This window comes from Oncorhynchus keta, chromosome 2 (genome assembly GCF_023373465.1).
Source record: "Oncorhynchus keta strain PuntledgeMale-10-30-2019 chromosome 2, Oket_V2, whole genome shotgun sequence".
Classification (NCBI taxonomy): Eukaryota; Metazoa; Chordata; class Actinopteri; order Salmoniformes; family Salmonidae; genus Oncorhynchus; species Oncorhynchus keta.
The window spans coordinates 12,939,315-12,960,599 of NC_068422.1; the positions used below are offsets into that span (position 1 = coordinate 12,939,315).

A 21,285-nucleotide genomic window follows, 5' to 3' on the forward strand; every position below is an offset into this window, starting at 1 on the left:
CAATGTCATTATCAAACTTGTCGATTTCCCATTCCTAAACACCGGTAGCAAGTTTGCTCAAGGGCAGACCAATGGGTGGCATACCCGGCTGAAAGTTTGCTGACATGCCGATGACGACCAATTTATGAATCGAGTCGAGCCAAAATAGCTTACAGCCTATGCTGATCGACGTCTGATACTAGCACGTTATAATATCAGGAGATTCGAATGAGGTTACCCTGGTGGCAGATCTTCATGTCTCGTCACGATTGCTTTCATAAAAGTTTGAGTTGTGTATGTCAAAATGATTATGCGACTGAGCAATACTATGCATGACACATATAAAACTGGTAATAATTGTACATGTTTGCTTTCATAAAAGTTTGAGTTGTGTGTGTGTTTAAAACTGCTTTAGCATCTTCCATGCACTTCCTGAATGTGACTGAACAAAATAGGCTTGTCTGAGTGGTGTTACCTGACAACAACCCTGTCCAATCAAGAGACCATCTAATACCAGTGTACTTTCGCCACGCCCATTTATTTTGACCCACCCACTTATTTCGACATGCCCACTACTCCGAGAGCAGTCCCGCACACAGCTACCTATAGTTGGAACCACAACCCTAACCATAAACTTAGATTTATGTCCACATCCCAGTTCAACTCTTACCCTTAACCACAACCATAACCCTCAATCACAGAGACCAGACACATATCCTACAACTACTTGAACTGGGCCTCATACACAATGACTTCACATTCAACTATTAACACAACCTATAAACTCATGGGACAGCAATGGGCAAGAAGTTTGCCCAGTTTACGCCAATATATACATGGCGGACTGGTAGACAACGGCATTGGCCAAATGCCAATTGCTGCCCCTGTTCTATAAATGTTATCTGGACAATATCTTCGGAGGGTGGCAACACAACCTACAAGACTTCACTACAATTATACTTTTAGGGGAATTGTCAAATCCCAACTCTTCCGTTTTCACAAAACATACAGACGATCTAAATTACTTCTATGCTCACTTCGAGGCAAGCAATGCTGAAGTATGCATGAGAGTGTAGCCGATGCGAAATGGCTAGCTAGTTAGGAGTGGTGCGCACTGGTAGCGTTTCTATCGGTGACATCACTCGCTCTGAGACCTTGAAGTAGTGGTTCCCCTTGCTCTGCAAGGGCTGCGGCTTTTGTGGAGCGATGGGTAACGATACATCGAGGGTGACTGTGCAGAGCGTCCCTGGTTCGCTCCCAGGTCGGGGCAAGGGGACAGACGTAAAGTCTATACTGTTACAAGAGCACCAGCTGTTCCGAACGACTGTGTGATCACGCTCTCCGTAGCCGATGTAAGGTCAACACTCACAAGGCCACAGGGCCAAACTTATCACCAGGACTTGTACTCTGATCATGTGTTGACCAACTGGTAAGTGTCTTCACTGACATTTTCAACCTGTCCCTGACTGAGTCTGTAATACCAACATGTTCCAAGTAGGGCTGGGCGATATGGCCAAAATCTCATATCCCGATATAGGTTATTTCATATCTTGATAACGACACATATCACGATATAGCACATTTTCTGTAAATTCAACTAATAAATAGTTTATATAAAATGACCACATGTAAAGGCCTATTTCTTGTTACATTTGGAATTATACTCAAAAAATAAAAGGTACTTACTCAAACTTAGCCCTAGCCCTAACCCTAACTTTGCCCTAACCCTAACTTAGCCCTAATCCTAACTTAGCCCTAACCCTAACCCTAACTTAGCCGTAACCCTAACCCTAACTTAGCCGTAACCCTAACCCTAACATAGCCCTAGCCGTAACCCTAACCCTAACTTAGCCCTAGCCCTAACCCTAACTTAGCCCTAACCCTAACTTAGCCCTAGCCCTAACCCTAACTTTGCCCTAACCCTAACTTAGCCCTAGCCCTAACTTAGCCCTAACCCTAATTTAGCCTTAACCCTAACTTAGCCTTAACCCTAACTTAGCCTTAACCCTAACTTAGCCCTAACCCTAACTTATCCCTAGCCCTAACCCTAACTTAGCCCTAACCCTAACTTAGCCCAAGCCCTAACCCTAACTTAGCCCTAACCCTAATTTATCCCTAACCCTAACTTAGCCCAAGCCCTAACACTAACCCTAACTTAGCCCTAGCCCTAACCCTGACTTAGCCCTAACCCTAATTTAGCCCTAGCCCTAACCCTAACTTAGCCCTCGCCCTAAACCTAACCCTAATTTAACCCTAACCCTAACTTAGCCCTAGCCCTAACTTAGCCCTAACCCTAACTTAGCCCTAACCCTAACTTAGCCCTAACCCTAATTTAGCCTTAACCCTAACTTAGCCTTAACCCTAACTTAGCCTTAACCCTAACTTAGCCCTAACCCTAACTTATCCCTAGCCCTAACCCTAACTTAGCCCTAACCCTAACTTAGCCCAAGCCCTAACCCTAACTTAGCCCTAACCCTAATTTATCCCTAACCCTAACTTAGCCCAAGCCCTAACACTAACCCTAACTTAGCCCTAACCCTGACTTAGCCCTAACCCTAATTTAGCCCTAGCCCTAACCCTAACTTAGCCCTCGCCCTAAACCTAACCCTAATTTAGCCCTAGCCCTAACTTAGCCCTAGCCCTAACCTAGCCCTAACCCTAACTTAGCCCTAGCCCTAACCCTGACTTAGCCCTATCCCTAATTTAGCCCTCGCCCTAAACCTAACCCTAATTTAGCCCTAACCCTAACTTAGCGCTAGCCCTAACTTAGCCCTAACCCTAACTTAGCCCTAGCCCTAACTTAGCCCTAGCCCTAACCTAGACCTAACCCTAACTTAGCCCTAGCCCTAAACCTAATTTAGCCCTAACCCTAATTTAGCCCTAATCCTAACCCTAACTTAGCCCTAGCCGTTACCCTAACCCAACTTAGCCCTAACCCTGGTTTCTCAAATGATTGCCTCGCCTGGTTCACCAACTACTTCTCTGATAGAGTTCAGTTTGTCAAATTGGAGGGTCTGCTGTCCGGACCTCTGGCAGTCTCTATGGGGGTGCCACAGGGTTCAATTCTTGGACCGACTCTCTTCTCTGTATACATCAATTAGGTCGCTCTTGCTGCTGGTGAGTCTCTGATCCACCTCTACGCAGACGACACCATTCTGTATACTTCCGGCCCTTCTTTGGACACTGTGTTAACAACCCTCCAGGCAAGCTTCAATGCCATACAACTCTCCTTCTGTGGCCTCCAATTGCTCTTAAATACAAGTAAAACTAAATGCATGTTCTTCAACCGATCGCTACCTGCACCTACCCGCCTGTCCAACATCACTACTCTGGATGGCTCTGACTTAGAATACGTGGACAACTACAAATACTTAGGTGTCTGGTTAGACTGTAAACTCTCCTTCCAGACCCATATCAAACATCTCCAATCCAAAGTTAAATCTAGAATTGGCTTCCTATTTCGCAACAAAGCATCCTTCACTCATGCTGCCAAACATACCCTTGTAAAACTGACCATCCTGCTAATCCTCGACTTTGGCGATGTCATTTACAAAATAGCCTCCAATACCCTACTCAACAAATTGGATGCAGTCTATCACAGTGCAATCCGTTTTGTCACCAAAGCCCCATATACTACCCACCATTGCGACCTGTACGCTCTCGTTGGCTGGCCCTCGCTTCATACTCGTCGCCAAACCCACTGACTCCATGTCATCTACAAGACCCTGCAAGGTAAAGTCCCCCCTTATCTCAGCTCGCTGGTCACCATAGCATCTCCCACCTGTAGCACACGCTCCAGCAGGTATATCTCTCTAGTCACCCCCAAAACCAATTCTTTCTTTGGCCGCCTCTCCATCCAGTTCTCTGCTGCCAATGACTGGAACGAACTACAACAATCTCTGAAACTGGAAACACTTATCTCCCTCACTAGCTTTAAGCACCAACTGTCAGAGGATCTTACAGATTACTGCACCTGTACATAGCCCACCTATAATTTAGCCCAAACAACTACCTCTTTCCCAACTGTATTTCATTTATTTATTTATTTTGCTCCTTTGCACCCTATTATTTTTATTTCTACTTTGCACATTCTTCCATTGCAAAACTACCATTCCAGTGTTTTACTTGCTATATTGTATTTACTTTGCCACCATGGCCTTTTTTGCCTTTACCCTAACCCTTCTCACCTCATTTGCTCACATTGTATATAGACTTGTTTATACTGTATTATTGACTGTATGTTTGTTTTACTCCATGTGTAACTCTGTGTCGTTGTATCTGTCGAACTGCTTTGCTTTATCTTGGCCAGGTCGCAATTGTAAATGAGAACTTGTTCTCAACTTGCCTACCTGGTTAAATAAAGGTGAAATAAAAATAAATAAAATAAAACCCTAACCCTAATTTAGCCCTAACCCTAACTTAGCCCTAACCCTAACCCTAACTTAGCCCTAGCCCTAACTTAGCCCTAGCCCTAACTTAGCCCTAACCCTAACCCTAACTTAGCCCTAACTTAGCCCTAACCCTAGCCCTAACTTAGCCCTAACCCTAACTTAGCCCTAACCCTAAACCTAACTTAGCCCTAGCCCTAACTGAGCCCTAACCCTAACTTAGCCCTAGCCCTAATTTAGTCCTAGCACTAACCCTAATTTAGCCCTAACCCTAACCCTAACTTAGCCCTAACCCTAACTTAGCCCTAACCCTAACTTAGCCCTAACCCTAACTTAGCCCTAGCACTAACATACCTTAAGGGAAGAATTCGGCAGTACCTGTATGGTTAGTGAGAAAGTCCATATTGCAAATGTACGGTCCCTTACTAGACGTCCGAAATCGTTTGTAAAATTCGCGGACGGCGTCGGGCCGAGCGGCAGGGCCGGACCTACCAGGAAGTCATCAAATGAACGTTGTCGGACATTCGGTTTCCGTTTTACAAAAATAATAAGATTTATGTCATTTTTCCCATGTCCCGGAAATTCCCACAAGAGGGCATAAGCAATCATATGGCTATTGCTACAAAACATCACGATTCACGACGGGGCCTTATCTCGAAAACTGAAAATATTTAGAAGCCGAAACTCGGTGAGCGTAGGGGCGGCATAATGGGCAGTTTATTTGAACAAGATGGCGTCTAGGCCTCAACGGTTTTTGAGTTATGGCCATTTATCTGGGATTAAAGGTCCAAAATGAAAATAGAGAAATTATTTTTCCACTTCACGTCAAAGTCAAGGAGCCTCCGGTGTCAATAAAAAAGAACCAGCCATTTATCTATCGTCATTTAAGAGAAATCGTACAACGACACCTTGGTGATGTTCACGGATAGGTGTTTTTTTTTTCAACGGTTACAGATCCAGTTGCAGGTTGTTCTTACGAATCTTTTTAAAGTGTGCTGCGGAGCTCTGCGAGATTTCTGTGATTTTCTATGATTTTCTGAAATAACACACACTCACTAAACCCTCCGTAAATAACTCAGTTCTTAACGTAAAGACTTAAAACTCGGGATTCTGTAAAGGCATACCCCAATCATGATATGAGTTTATTTATAGCTTCCTGTGCCAACCGGAAGTGCCTTTAATGGTGTCACAGTGGCAGTTTCCATGGGTTAAAAAGGTCAGATCTTTTCAAAACTTCATATGTGTGACTAGGTAACCCTCATGAACTGTAAATCAGTCATTTCTCCCAGCAGATGTCAAAGAAAAGCTCTCACACGCACACACAGCAAGGATGGAGTGAAAAAGTGTGGTTCTTAAAGACACAGAGAGCAGGCAATGGCATAAACATAATGTCTAGGCCGTGCCGAGTTCAACGAGATATCCCGCTTGACCGTAGCTCGCTCGGTCTGAGCGCAGCGACCATTAGAAAAGTAGGCCCAAAATGAAGCCTGCCCCACAACGTCATTTGCTTTTGGGTGACAGTGAGAGAACCGTTAGGGTGAGAAGCACAATTCGACCTCAGGTATGTTCCTAAGGTCCTTCCGATCCGTGCAAGCCTAACGTTGACAGTGTGGCATTAACCCTTAATAGTTAAAAGATGGTGTTTACTTCAAAAGTTTGCATTGATTTCTCTCCCCATAGGAATACATTGCCTTTACCCCTAAATTCAACCTGAAGTCTATATGGGTTATGAATGCCGTATGAACCTGTCTTTGGTAACAGTCCATCAGGCCAGTATGAGGTCTACCTGTGTTGATTCTAAGCTTCCTGGACCAACCGGAAGTGGTTAAAATCACCCTAAAAGTGTTTTTCCATTACCTGCCTGCAGTTTGATAGACACAGTGCATTCAACCCTGTGTAAATCAGTCAATTCTTAACGTAAGGACTTAAAACTCAGGATTCTGTAAAAGCATAGCCCAGTGAGGATATGTGTTGACTTATAGCTTCCTGTGACAACCGGAAGTGCCTTAATTGGTGTCTCAGGGGCTGTTTCGAGGGGTTAAAAAGTCAGATCTGTCCAAAACTTCATATGTGTGATTAGGCAACCCCCATGAACTGTAAATCAGTCATTTTTCCCATAAAATTTCAAAGGAAAACTAAATCACACAGACACACAACCTGGAAGGAGGGACGTATTGGGGGTTGTAGAGACAGACAGTGCCTCCAATAGTTAGCTTTGTTCGAGCTAAAAAGAACCGTCAGACCTAGAGTTCCGAAACTTTAGAAACCTGTTCTAGACCTCGGGTCGATAGTGCGTGGTGAGTTAGGTGGCTCTAGAAGGTTCTCGGACCGAGAAATAGCCTCGTACATTTGCAATGATTTCAATTCATTTTGACCATTACGAAAATGGTGACATTTAGAAAAGTCTCAGAGACACAAGACTAGGTGCATTGGAACCGGCTCGGCCCATAGAGACGGACCCCAACGTTTCGGTCCGATCGCTCATTCAAGGACCCCATAGCAAGGCATGGAAAAAGTGGATTTTCAGCACCAATTAGGGTTTTACTCGGGCACCGAAGGACCTATCGAGCCGAAACTCGGGATTCGGGGTCGCCTCACATAGGCCTTCACATAATGTCTGACCTGGACCCGCAGCTAGAACGTAACTATGTGTTTTACGTTTTTATTATGTTTTAAACTAATGGCGCTGTGAATTATGGGCCTGCTCTGACATATGTGATAGTTGGCTTCTAAATGAGTTGGAAAAAGTGGGTTTGGTGTCAATTGGTATCAATTTGGTGTCAGAATGACATCTAATTGACTGGTGGACACTGACTTGCTAGTTGACTTTTGTACATTAGCAATATGTTTAAACGGAGAGGGACCATCACCAAAATGGCATTCTGAAATCAACACAAAAAATGGCATCACCATAGTCTCCAGGCTGTGCAGAGTTCAACGAGACGCCCCGCTTGACCGTAGCTCGCTCTGAGTGCAGCGACCTTGAAAAAAAGAAGGCGCAAAAGGAAGCCTGGCCCTCAATGTCATTTGCTTTTGGGTGACAGTGAGAGAACCGTTAGGGTGAGAAGCACAATTCGACCTCAGGTACGTTCCTGAGGTCCTCCCGATCCGTGCAAGCCTAACCTTGACCATGTGGCATTAACCCTTAATAGTTAAAATAAGGTGTTTACTTCAAAGAGTTTGCATTGACTTCTCTCCCCATAGGAATACATTGCCTGCACCCCTAAATTCAACCTGAAGCCTATGTGGGTTATGAATGACTTATGAACCTGTCTTCTATGACAGTCCATCAGACCACTATGAGGTCTACCTGTGCCAATTATAAGCTTCCTGAAGCAACCGGAAGTGGTTGAAATCACCTTATCAGTGTTGATCCATACACTGCATGCAGTTTGATAGACATAGTGCATTCAACCCTGTGTAGATCAGTCAATTCTTAACTTAAAGACTTAAAACTCAGGATTCTGTAAGTGGCTATGTCAATCAAGACATGTGTTTACTTATAGCTTCCTGTGCCAACCGGAAGTGCCTTTAATTGGGTCACACTGTCTGTTTTGAAGGGTTAGAAAAGTCACATCTCTCCAAAACTTCATATGTGTGACCAGGTAACCCTCCTAAACTGTAAATCAGTCATTTCTCCCAGCAGATGTCAAAGAAAAGCTCTCACACGCACACACAGCAAGGATGGAGTGAAAAAGTGTGGTTCTTAAAGACACAGAGAGCAGGCAATGGCATAAACATAATGTCTAGGCCGTGCCGAGTTCAACGAGATATCCCGCTTGACCGTAGCTCGCTCGGTCTGAGCGCAGCGACCATTAGAAAAGTAGGCCCAAAATGAAGCCTGCCCCACAACGTCATTTGCTTTTGGGTGACAGTGAGAGAACCGTTAGGGTGAGAAGCACAATTCGACCTCAGGTACGTTCCTAAGGTCCTTCCGATCCGTGCAAGCCTAACCTTGACCGTGTGGCATTAACCCTTAATAGTTAAAAGAAGGTGTTTACTTCAAATAGTTTGCATTGATTTCTCTCCCCATAGGAATACATTGCCTGCACCCCTAAATTCAACCTGAAGTCTATATGGGTTATGAATGCCGTATGAACCTGTCTTTGGTAACAGTCCATCAGGCCAGTATGAGGTCTACCTGTGTTGATTCTAGGCTTCCTGGACCAACCGGAAGTGGTTAAAATCACCCTAAAATTGTTTTTCCATTACCTGCCTGCAGTTTGATAGACATAGTGCATTCAACCCTGTGTAAATCAGTCAATTCTTAACGTAAGGACTTAAAACACAGGATTCTGTAAAAGCATAGCCCAGTGAGGATATGTGTTGACTTATAGCTTCCTGTGCCAACCGGAAGTGCCTTAATTGGTGTCTCAGGGGCTGTTTCGAGGGGTTAAAAAAGTCAGATCTGTCCAAAACTTCATATGTGTGATTAGGCAACCCCCATGAACTGTAAATCAGTCATTTTTCCCATAAAATTTCAAAGGAAAACTAAATCACACAGACACACAACTTGGAAGGAGGGACGTATTGGGGGTTGTAGAGACAGACAGTGCCTCCAATAGTTAGCTTTGTTCGAGCTAAAAAAGAACCGTCAGACCTAGAGTTCCGAAACTTTAGAAACCTGTTCTAGACCTCGGGTCGATAGTGCGTGGTGAGTTAGGTGGCTCTAGAAGGTTCTCGGACCGAGAAATAGCCTCGTACATTTGCAATGATTTCAATTCATTTTGACCATTACGAAAATGGCGACATTTAGAAAAGTCTCAGAGACACAAGACTAGGTGCATTGGAACCGGCTCGGCCCATAGAGACGGACCCCAACGTTTCGGTCCGATAGCTCATTCAAGGACCCCATAGCAAGGCATGGAAAAAGTGGATTTTCAGCACCAATTAGGGTTTTACTCGGGCACCGAAGGACCTATCGAGCCGAAACTCGGGATTCGGGGTCGCCTCACATAGGCCTTCACATAATGTCTGACCTGGACCCGCAGCTAGAACGTAACTATGTGTTTTACGTTTTTATTATGTTTTAAACTAAAGGCGCTGTGAATTATGGGCCTGCTCTGACATATATGATAGTTGGCTTCTAAATGAGTTGGAAAAAGTGGGTTTGGTGTCAATTGGTATCAGTTTGGTGTCAAAATGACATCTAATTGACTGGTGGACACTGACTTGCTAGTTGACTTTTGTACATTAGCAATATGTTTAAACGGAGAGGGACCATCACCAAAAGTGACATTCTGAAATCAACCCTAACGAGCCATGGAGATGAACCAGAATCACTGCCCAGCTATCCCGAGTTCATCGGGCCAGTCAATTTCACATTCCTGCAGGATTTTTATAGCATGACAAATTCGTGATGGTACCTGCCCATTGAACCATATTGCAAATGCACAGTGACTTTGCAAAAGTGAGAAAACATAAACAAATGGACATGATGAAATCAACACAAAGAGTGATGGAAATGTACAACTATCACTGCTCAGCCATCCTGTGTTCATCAGACCAGTCAATTTTGCATTTTTGAGCATGTCAAATTTCATATGGTAAATGCACATTGAAACATATTGCAAATGCGCGTGCACTTGCAATATGATTCTATAGTGAAAAAACATCACCTAATGGACATGATGAAATCAACACAACGAGTGATGGAAATGTACAACTATCACTGCTCGGCCATCCTGTGTTCATCAGACCAGTCAATTTTGCATTTTTGAGCATGTCAAATTTCATATGGTAAATGCACATTGAAACATATTGCAAATGCGCGCGCACTTGCAATATGATTCTATAGTGAAAAACATCACCTAATGGACATGATGAAATCAACACAACGAGTGATGGAAATGTACAACTATCACTGCTCGGCCATCCTGTGTCCATCAGACCAGTCAATTTTGCATTTTTGAGCATGTCAAATTTCATATGGTAAATGCACATTGAAACATATTGCAAATGCGCGCGCACTTGCAATATGATTCTATAGTGTAAAAACATCACCTAATGGACATGATGAAATCAACACAACGAGTGATGGAAATGTACAACTATCACTGCTCGGCCATCCTGTGTCCATCAGACCAGTCAATTTTGCATTTTTGAGCATGTCAAATTTCATATGGTAAATGCACATTGAAACATATTGCAAATGCGCGCGCACTTGCAATATGATTCTATAGTGTAAAAACATCACCTAATGGACATGATGAAATCAACACAACGAGTGATGGAAATGTACAACTATCACTGCCCGGCCATCCTGTGTTCCCATAGCGAGCATTAATATCAGAATGACCGGTAAATGCATTTACAACCATATTTTTATTTTTGGGTTACCAGTTGCACAACAATGCACGTGCATTTGCAATATGATTCTATAGTGAAAAACATCACCTAATGGACATGATGAAATCAACACAACAAGTGATGGAAATGTACAACTATCACTGCTCGGCCATCCTGTGTTCATCAGACCAGTCAATTTCACATTCCTGCAGGATTTTTATAGCATGACAAATTCGTGATGGTACCTGCCCATTGAACCATATTGCAAATGCACAGTGACTTTGCAAAAGTGAGAAAACATAAACAAATGGACATGATGAAATCAACACAACAGGTGATGGAAATGTACAACTATCACTGCTCAGCCATCCTGTGTTCATCAGACCAGTCAATTTTGCATTTTTGAGCATGTCAAATTTCATATGGTAAATGCACATTGAAACATATTGCAAATGCGCGCGCACTTGCAATATGATTCTATAGTGAAAAACATCACCTAATGGACATGATGAAATCAACACAACGAGTGATGGAAATGTACAACTATCACTGCTCGGCCATCCTGTGTCCATCAGACCAGTCAATTTTGCATTTTTGAGCATGTCAAATTTCATATGGTAAATGCACATTGAAACATATTGCAAATGCGCGCGCACTTGCAATATGATTCTATAGTGTAAAAACATCACCTAATGGACATGATGAAATCAACACAACGAGTGATGGAAATGTACAACTATCACTGCCCGGCCATCCTGTGTTCCCATAGCGAGCATTAATATCAGAATGACCGGTAAATGCATTTACAACCATATTTTAATTTTTGGGTTACCAGTTGCACAACAATGCACGTGCATTTGCAATATGATTCTATAGTGAAAAAACATCACCTAATGGACATGATGAAATCAACACAACGAGTGATGGAAATGTACAACTATCACTGCTCGGCCATCCTGTGTCCATCAGACCAGTCAATTTTGCATTTTTGAGCATTTCAAATTTCATATGGTAAATGCACATTGAAACATATTGCAAATGCGCGCGCACTTGCAATATGATTCTATAGTGTAAAAACATCACCTAATGGACATGATGAAATCAACACAACGAGTGATGGAAATGTACAACTATCACTGCTCGGCCATCCTGTGTCCATCAGACCAGTCAATTTTGCATTTTTGAGCATTTCAAATTTCATATGGTAAATGCACATTGAAACATATTGCAAATGCGCGCGCACTTGCAATATGATTCTATAGTGTAAAAACATCACCTAATGGACATGATGAAATCAACACAACGAGTGATGGAAATGTACAACTATCACTGCTCGGCCATCCTGTGTTCCCATAGCGGGCATTAATATCAGAATGACCGGTAAATGCATTCACAACCATATTTTCATTTTTGGGTTACCAGGTGCCTATTTTCAATCACCAGTTGCACAACATGCGTATCCATCAGAATATTTTAAACAGTCCATAAAGCACTCAGGACTGCCCCCATAGATAGAGGGCCGTAGTAGGGTACTATGGATAATAGGAGTCCCGGTAAATGCATTTACAACCATATTTTAATTTTTGGGTTACCAGTTGCACAACAATGCACGTGCATTTGCAATATGATTCTATAGTGAAAAAACATCACCTAATGGACATGATGAAATCAACACAACAAGTGATGGAAATGTACAACTATCACTGCTCGGCCATCCTGTGTTCATCAGACCAGTCAATTTCACATTCCTGCAGGATTTTTATAGCATGACAAATTCGTGATGGTACCTGCCCATTGAACCATATTGCAAATGCACAGTGACTTTGCAAAAGTGAGAAAACATAAACAAATGGACATGATGAAATCAACACAACAGGTGATGGAAATGTACAACTATCACTGCTCAGCCATCCTGTGTTCATCAGACCAGTCAATTTTGCATTTTTGAGCATGTCAAATTTCATATGGTAAATGCACATTGAAACATATTGCAAATGCGCGTGCACTTGCAATATGATTCTATAGTGAAAAACATCACCTAATGGACATGATGAAATCAACACAACGAGTGATGGAAATGTACAACTATCACTGCTCGGCCATCCTGTGTCCATCAGACCAGTCAATTTTGCATTTTTGAGCATGTCAAATTTCATATGGTAAATGCACATTGAAACATATTGCAAATGCGCGCGCACTTGCAATATGATTCTATAGTGTAAAAACATCACCTAATGGACATGATGAAATCAACACAACGAGTGATGGAAATGTACAACTATCACTGCCCGGCCATCCTGTGTTCCCATAGCGAGCATTAATATCAGAATGACCGGTAAATGCATTTACAACCATATTTTTATTTTTGGGTTACCAGTTGCACAACAATGCACGTGCATTTGCAATATGATTCTATAGTGTAAAAACATCACCTAACGGAGATGATGAAATCAACACAACGAGTGATGGAAATGTACAACTATCACTGCTCGGCCATCCTGTGTTCATCAGACCAGTCAATTTTGCATTTTTGAGCAAGGTCAAATTTCATATGGTAAATGCACATTGAAACATATTGCAAATGCACGTGCACTTGCAATATGATTATATAGTGAAAAAACATCACAAAATGGACATGATGAAGTCAACACAACGAGTGATGGAAAGGAACAACTATCACTGCCCGGCCATCCCAAGTTCATCAGGCCAGTCAATTTTGCATTTCTGCAGGATTTTTGAGCATGTCAAATTTCTTACGTCATTTGGCCAACAAAAAAATCCTTATGCACAATTTAAAAAAATATATAAAAAAATATGATAATAAAATTGGACAAAAGTATATTCATACAGTTCTTACACATGTGTAATTGACAAAAAAATTGAAAGAATTTCAAAAAACGGTCCAGAAAGCACTTTTTAAGGGTGTGTGAAGTTTTTACAAAATTTTGACATTTTTGACTTTTGACTTTTGACTTCCTATGAAATCATATTGGAATTGGACAAAACATATTCCTTATGCGCATGTAAAAAAAAAAAAAAAATTATGATAATAAAATTGGACAAAAGTATATTCATACAGTTCTTACACATGTGTAATTGACAAAAAATCGAAAGAATTTCGAAAAACGGTCCAGAAAGCACTTTTTTATGGGTGTGTGAAGTTTTTTACAAAATTTTGACATTTTTGACTTTTGACTTTTGACTTCCTATGAAATCATATTGGAATTGGACAAAACATATTCCTTATGCGCATATAATTTTTTTTTTAAAAATTATGATAATAAAATTGGACAAAAGTATATTCATACAGTTCTTACACATGTGTAATTGACAAAAAATCGAAAGAATTTCGAAAAACGGTCCAGAAAGCACTTTTTTATGGGTGTGTGAAGTTTTTTACAAAATTTTGACATTTTTGACTTTTGACTTTTGACTTCCTATGAAATCATATTGGAATTGGACAAAACATATTCCTTATGCGCATATAAAAAAATTAAAAAAATTATGATAATAAAATTGGACAAAAGTATATTCATACAGTTCTTACACATGTGTAATTGACAAAAAAATCGAAAGAATTTCGAAAAACGGTCCAGAAAGCACTTTTTTAAGGGGTGATACGTTTTTGAAAAAAAAGTTCATTTTTTCAAAATTTTACTTTTGGACATTAATTTGGGTTACATATCCAATATGAAAAACCCCGGTGGAGCGCATTTGCCCCCTGTTGAATTTTTAAAGTGTTACAACTGGCAATTACCATATGGCATTTGCAATACACTTTGGATGAATCAACGCCGAATTGGGTGGTATTGGCCAATGTGTATATGGTTTGTCCGATGCCAATGACATGCCATTCATTTTTGTCCAATACAGGGGGTATTCCCTTACCCTAATTTAGCCCTAGCCCTAACTTAGCCCTAGCCCTAACTTAGCCAAAACCCTAACTTAGCCCTAACCCTAGCCCTAACTTAGTCCTAGCCCTAACTTAGTCCTTGCCCTAACTTAGCCCTAGCCCTAACTTAGCCCTAGCCCTAACTTAGCCCTAGCCCTAACTTAGCCCTAACCCTAAACCTAACTTAGCCCTAGCCATAACTTAGCCCTAACCCTAACTTAGCCCTAGTCCTAAATTAGCCCTAGCCCTAACTTAGTCCTAGCCCTAACTTAGTCCTAGCCCTAACTTAGTCCTAGCCCTAACCCTAACTTAGCCCTAGCACTAACCCTAACTTAGCCCTAAGCCTAACCCTAACTTAGCCCTAACCCTAACTTAGCCCTAACCCTAACTTAGCCCTAACCCTAATTTAGCCCTAACCCTAACTTAGCCCTAACCCTAACTTAGCCCTAACCCTAACTTAGCCCTAACCTAGCCCTAGCCCTAACTTAGCCCTAGCCCTAACCCTAACTTAGCCCTAACCCTAACTTAGCCCTAGCCCTAACCCTAACTTAGCCCTAGCACTAACCCTAATTTAGCCCTAGCCCTAACTTAGCCCTAGCCCTAACCTTAACTTAGCCCTAACCCTAATCCTGACTTAGCCCTAGCCCTAACTTAGCCCTAGCCCTAACTTAGCCCTAACCCTAACCCTAACTTAGCCCTAGCCCTAACTTAGCCCTAGCCCTAACTTAGCCCTAGCCCTAACCCTAACTTAGTCCTAGCCCTAACCCTAACTTAGCCCTAGCACTAACCCTAACTTAGCCCTAACCCTAACTTAGCCCTAACCCTAACTTAGCCCTAACCCTAACTTAGCCCTAGCCCTAACTTAGTCCTAGCCCTAACCCTAACTTAGCCCTAGCACTAACCCTAACTTAGCCCTAACCCTAACTTAGCCCTAACCCTAACTTAGCCCTAACCCTAACTTAGCCCTAGCCCTAACCCTAACTTAGCCCTAGCCCTAACTTAGCCCTAGCCCTAACTTAGCCCTAGCCCTAACTTAGCCCTAGCCCTAACTTAGCCCTAGCCCTAACCCTAACTTAGCCCTAGCACTAACCCTAACTTAGCCCTAGCCCTAACCCTAACTTAGCCCTAACCCTAACTTAGCCCTAACCCTAACTTAGCCCTAGCCCTAACTTAGTCCTAGCCCTAACCCTAACTTAGCCCTAGCACTAACCCTAACTTAGCCCTAGCCCTAACCCTAACCCTAACTTAGCCCTAGCCCTAACTTAGCCCTAACCCTAACTTAGCCCTAGCCCTAACCCTAACTTAGCCCTAGTCCTAACTTAGCCCTAGCCCTAACTTAGTCCTAGCCCTAACTTAGTCCTAGCCCTAACCCTAACTTAGCCCTAGCACTAACCCTAACTTAGCCCTAGCCCTAACCCTAACCCTAACTTAGCCCTAGCCCTAACTTAGCCCTAACCCTAACTTAGCCCTAGCCCTAACCCTAACTTAGCCCTAGCCCTAACTTAGCCCTAGCCCTAACTTAGCCCTAGCCCTAACTTAGCCCTAGCCCTAACTTAGCCCTAGCCCTAACCCTAACTTAGCCCTAGCACTAACCCTAACTTAGCCCTAGCACTAACCCTAACTTAGCCCTAGCCCTAACCCTAACTTAGCCCTAACCCTAACTTAGCCCTAACCCTAACTTAGCCCTAGCCCTAACTTAGTCCTAGCCCTAACCCTAACTTAGCCCTAGCACTAACCCTAACTTAGCCCTAGCCCTAACCCTAACCCTAATTTAGCCCTAGCCCTAACTTAGCCCTAGCCCTAACCTTAACTTAGCCCTAACCCTAATCCTGACTTAGCCCTAGCCCTAACTTAGCCCTAGCCCTAACTTAGCCCTAACCCTAACCCTAACTTAGCCCTAGCCCTAACTTAGCCCTAGCCCTAACTTAGCCCTAGCCCTAACCCTAACTTAGTCCTAGCCCTAACCCTAACTTAGCCCTAGCACTAACCCTAACTTAGCCCTAACCCTAACTTAGCCCTAACCCTAACTTAGCCCTAACCCTAACTTAGCCCTAGCCCTAACTTAGTCCTAGCCCTAACCCTAACTTAGCCCTAGCACTAACCCTAACTTAGCCCTAACCCTAACTTAGCCCTAACCCTAACTTAGCCCTAACCCTAACTTAGCCCTAGCCCTAGCCCTAACTTAGCCCTAGCCCTAACTTAGCCCTAGCCCTAACTTAGCCCTAGCCCTAACTTAGCCCTAGCCCTAACCCTAACTTAGCCCTAGCACTAACCATAACTTAGCCCTAGCCCTAACCCTAACTTAGCCCTAACCCTAACTTAGCCCTAACCCTAACTTAGCCCTAGCCCTAACTTAGTCCTAGCCCTAACCCTAACTTAGCCCTAGCACTAACCCTAACTTAGCCCTAGCCCTAACCCTAACCCTAACTTAGCCCTAGCCCTAACTTAGCCCTAACCCTAACTTAGCCCTAGCCCTAACCCTAACTTAGCCCTAGCCCTAACCTTAACTTAGCCCTAACCCTAATCCTAACTTAGCCCTAGCCCTAACTTAGCCCTAGCCTTAACTTAGCCCTAGCCCTAACTTAGCCCTAGCCCTAACTTAGCCCTAGCCCTAACTTAGCCCTAGCCCTAACCCTAGCCCGAACTTAGCCCTAACCCTAACTTAGCCCTAACCCTAAACCTAACTTAGCCCTAGCCCTAACTTAGCCCTAACCCTAACTTAGCCCTAACTTAGTCCTAGCCCTAACCCTAGCAATAACCCTAACTTAGCCCTAGCCCTAACCCTAACCCTAGCCCTAACTTAGCCCTAGCCCTAACCCTAACTTAGCCCTAACTTAGCCCTAACCCTAACTTAGCCCTAGCCCTAACTTAGCCCTAACTTAGCCCTAGCCTTTTTATTTTATTTTACCTTAATTTTTAACTAGGCAAGTCAGTTAAGAAATTATTATTTTCAATGACGGCCTAAGAATAGTGGGTTAACTGCCTTGTTCAGGGGCAGAACAACAGATTTTTACCTTGTCAGCTCGGTGATTCAATCTTGCAACCTTTCGGTTACTAGTCCAATGCTCTAATCACTAGGCTACCTGCCGAGATGTGTATCAGGATGTGAAACTTAAATCAGGTACAGCTGGATAAATAAATAATATTCAGCAGAGCTGTAAAGACAAGCTCATACATGCCAAACAAAAACAAGATCTACTGGATTACATTTTAATTTGGAAACAGACCAACTAATCAACATAATGTGCATGCACAGGCTCTGTTCAGAGGTTCACTATTAGAGGAGTAGGCTGGTGTCTTCATTATTATTTCACTATTTAGTTCACAGAGGGGGCAGACAGAGCATAGATGCCGCAAGGTTGTGGTTATTTTGTAGCTTGAAATCCAGACTTGTTTTGTGCTAATATTCCACTCCTTGTACTCCGTGTCATATTCTAATTTTGATTTATTTTACCTTTATTTAACCAGGTAGGCTAGTTGAGAGCAAGTTGTCATTTGCAACTGCGACCTGGCCAAGATAAAGCGTAGCAATTCGACACATACAACAGAGTTACACATGGAATAAACAAAACATACATAAACATAACATAACATAAACATGACAAGAGGTGGAATGATAGCACAAACAGACAGGTACCCAGCTAGGCTAGCAATTTTTCAGTTCAATTTACAATTAATAATGAAAAATGTTAGTTGTACAACGTAAATGTTGTACAGTAAATCAGATATTTTCTTTTAGATGATAGTGCAGTAGTAACTGTAATGTTACTGACCCCAGGCTGCCAGTATCAGTGAGGCTGTCTGTGTCCAGGCCTCCCTCCTTAACCAGTTTGGACAGGTTGATCTTTGTCTCCAGGGTCATCTGCAGGGCCCCGGTGTAGACCACCTCCAGCTCCAGCCACAAGCCATTTTTATATATTTTATTTCAACTTTAATTAATTAGGCAAGTCATTTAAAAACAAATTCTTATTTTACAATGACAGCCTACCCCTGCCAAGTCCTTCCCTAACCCGGGTGACGCTGGGCCAATTGTGCACCGCCCTATGGGACTCTCGATCACGGTTGGGATCAAACCAGGGTCTGTAATGACGCCTCTAGCGCTGAGATGCAGTGCCTTAGACCGCAAAGCCACTTGGGAGCCCCACATGCAGGTACGTACGCTGTCTGTCTGTCTGTATGTCTCTCTGCCCCCTGGCTAGTATCTCTAGAGAGAGTTAGTCTGGATGTCCTACCGTCCTGTCTCTCTGCCCCCTGGCTAGTATCTCTAGAGAGAGTTAGTCTGGATGTCCTACCGTCCTGTCTCTCTGCCCCCTGGCTAGTATCTCTAGAGAGAGTTAGTCTGGATGTCCTACCGTCCTGTCTCTCTGACCCCCTGGCTAGTATCTCTAGAGAGAGTTCGTCTGGATGTCCTACCGTCCTGTCTCTCTGCCTCCTGGCTAGTATCTCTAGAGAGAGTTAGTCTGGATGTCCTACCGTCCTGTCTCTCTGCCCCCTGGCTAGTATCTCTAGAGAGAGTTAGTCTGGATGTCCTACCGTCCTGTCTCTCTGCCCCCTGGCTAGTATCTCTAGAGAGAGTTAGTCTGGATGTCCTACCGTCCTGTCTCTCTGCCCCCTGGCTAGTATCTCTAGAGAGAGTTAGTCTGGATGTCCTACCGTCCTGTCTCTCTGCCCCCTGGCTAGTATCTCTAGAGAGAGTTAGTCTGGATGTCCTACCGTCCTGTCTCTCTGCCCCCTGGCTAGTATCTCTAGAGAGAGTTAGTCTGGATGTCCTACCGTCCTGTCTCTCTGCCCCCTGGCTAGTATCTCTAGAGAGAGTTAGTCTGGATGTCCTACCGTCCTGTCTCTCTGCCCCCTGGCTAGTATCTCTAGAGAGAGTTAGTCTGGATGTTCTACCGTCCTGTCTCTCTGCCCCTGGCTAGTATCTCTAGAGAGAGTTAGTCTGGATGTCCTACCGTCCTGTCTCTCTGCCCCCTGGCTAGTATCTCTAGAGAGAGTTAGTCTGGATGTCCTACCGTCCTGTCTCTCTGCCCCCTGGCTAGTATCTCTAGAGAGAGTTAGTCTGGATGTCCTACCGTCCTGTCTCTCTGCCCCCTGGCTAGTATCTCTAGAGAGAGTTAGTCTGGATGTCCTACCGTCCTGTCTCTCTGCCCACACCACAACCCGCACCAGGCTCAGCTTGTTAGTTAGTCAATGACCCACGTCACATCCATGCCTCTCCAATCACACATCATCAATTACAGATTCATACAGAGCTCCCCCCGCATAGTCAACACGTGTCACCATCATTCCTTTGGGGAATTATAATCTGTCGTAATTTACGGTAATTTTCAGACCTTCATAATCAGGGCAAATCCATTTAATCCGATCCTAAGTACCCCTCCAGAATCCAGATTAGACTGAGGATGACACATTGTCATTGTTTTTCAATAATTGGTTCTCTGAGTAGAGTTTAATTTACTGTACTGTGGGCTGAGATACTGGGTCCAGAGTTTCTCCTGATCAGGTCACATGGTCTGGAAAAGCTCCTGTCCATTATTGCAGAAACGTCAGGGAGTGTATAAAAAGGTGGAGTGCGCTCTCTGGTTGTCACTCACCTCTGCTGTTGACCACAGGCCTGGATGCACTGGTGATTTGGGGCAGACAGGAGCCCATGTCCAGTTCAGTCAGAGTCAGCTCATTCATGAAGTAAGGCAGCTGCACAGGCACAAACAAACAAACAAACTAGCTCTTCTGTTTTGCTTGTTTCCACTGGGTGTTGTGATTATGTAGGCTATATATTACTAGCAAATGACTAAATATAAATCTTATACAAGCTCCCCTTACTCCTAAACAGAGGATTTTACACGATGAGAGCTCACATACTCACTCTGATTCTGCTCAGCCTTTTCTGGATCTTTCTGGAGACAATGTCTGCCCAGTATTTCTCACGCAGGAAGTCCAAGAAGATTTGACCAATCAGGGCATTGACCCAGTCAGTCTGGCCCTCCCCCAGGAACTCTGGGAAATCACAGGTGCACTGTAGGGAATTAGATACACCACTACAGATTAACACACTATTTCAATTGACCATTTATCTATTTCTAGATGTTTCATTCAGGTGGTCACAGGAAATGGCTGTGCTTGTCTCTGTGCTGTTGAGGGGTGGGCTGGGCAAGGGGCTGGGCTGCTCTGAGGCCAGCAAACGAGCCTGGAACCGTCTTGAAGGGCTCACCCCTTGCACCATCGGCATATCTAAATACAGAGATGACAGTTGTTGCTTCACAGATATGATGTTGTTGTGATCATTTTCTTTTAAGAGTGTTACATGAGAGTGCATCTGTAAGGAAACGTGCAATATTGTCAGCGATGGATTTAGCTTCAAGGGCCTAAGTGGACGGTGTAGGAATAAAGATGGAGGGCAACACCGTTCAGTTTACTACCAGGACAGACCAGAGTGAGGGCAGAAACATTTGTTGTTAAGTGCTTGAGAGCATCACGACAGTACTACATTCTCCTGCATGTTCACGCATCTGTAATCTAGAAATGGACCTGAACACAAGGGACTAGCCTGGGGCAAAGGTGCCTGAACAATGGAGGAAACGGAGCAGCTGCAAAATAGGGGCGTGAACGTATGTTTTTGCACCCCCACAGAAAATGATCATGATCCATTGGGTAATTTGTTATTTTCAATGATTAGTAGTGTTTTGAGCTAGGCTGTATTAAAATAGATATGTCCATTTAATATATGAAATAATAATT

General features: G+C 43.4%; 1 pseudogene; it reads right to left on the minus strand.

Moving 5' to 3' along the window:
* Window positions 1-21,285, minus strand: part of LOC118361439 (testis-expressed protein 2-like) — a 50,317-nt pseudogene that overhangs the window by 2,849 nt on the left and 26,183 nt on the right.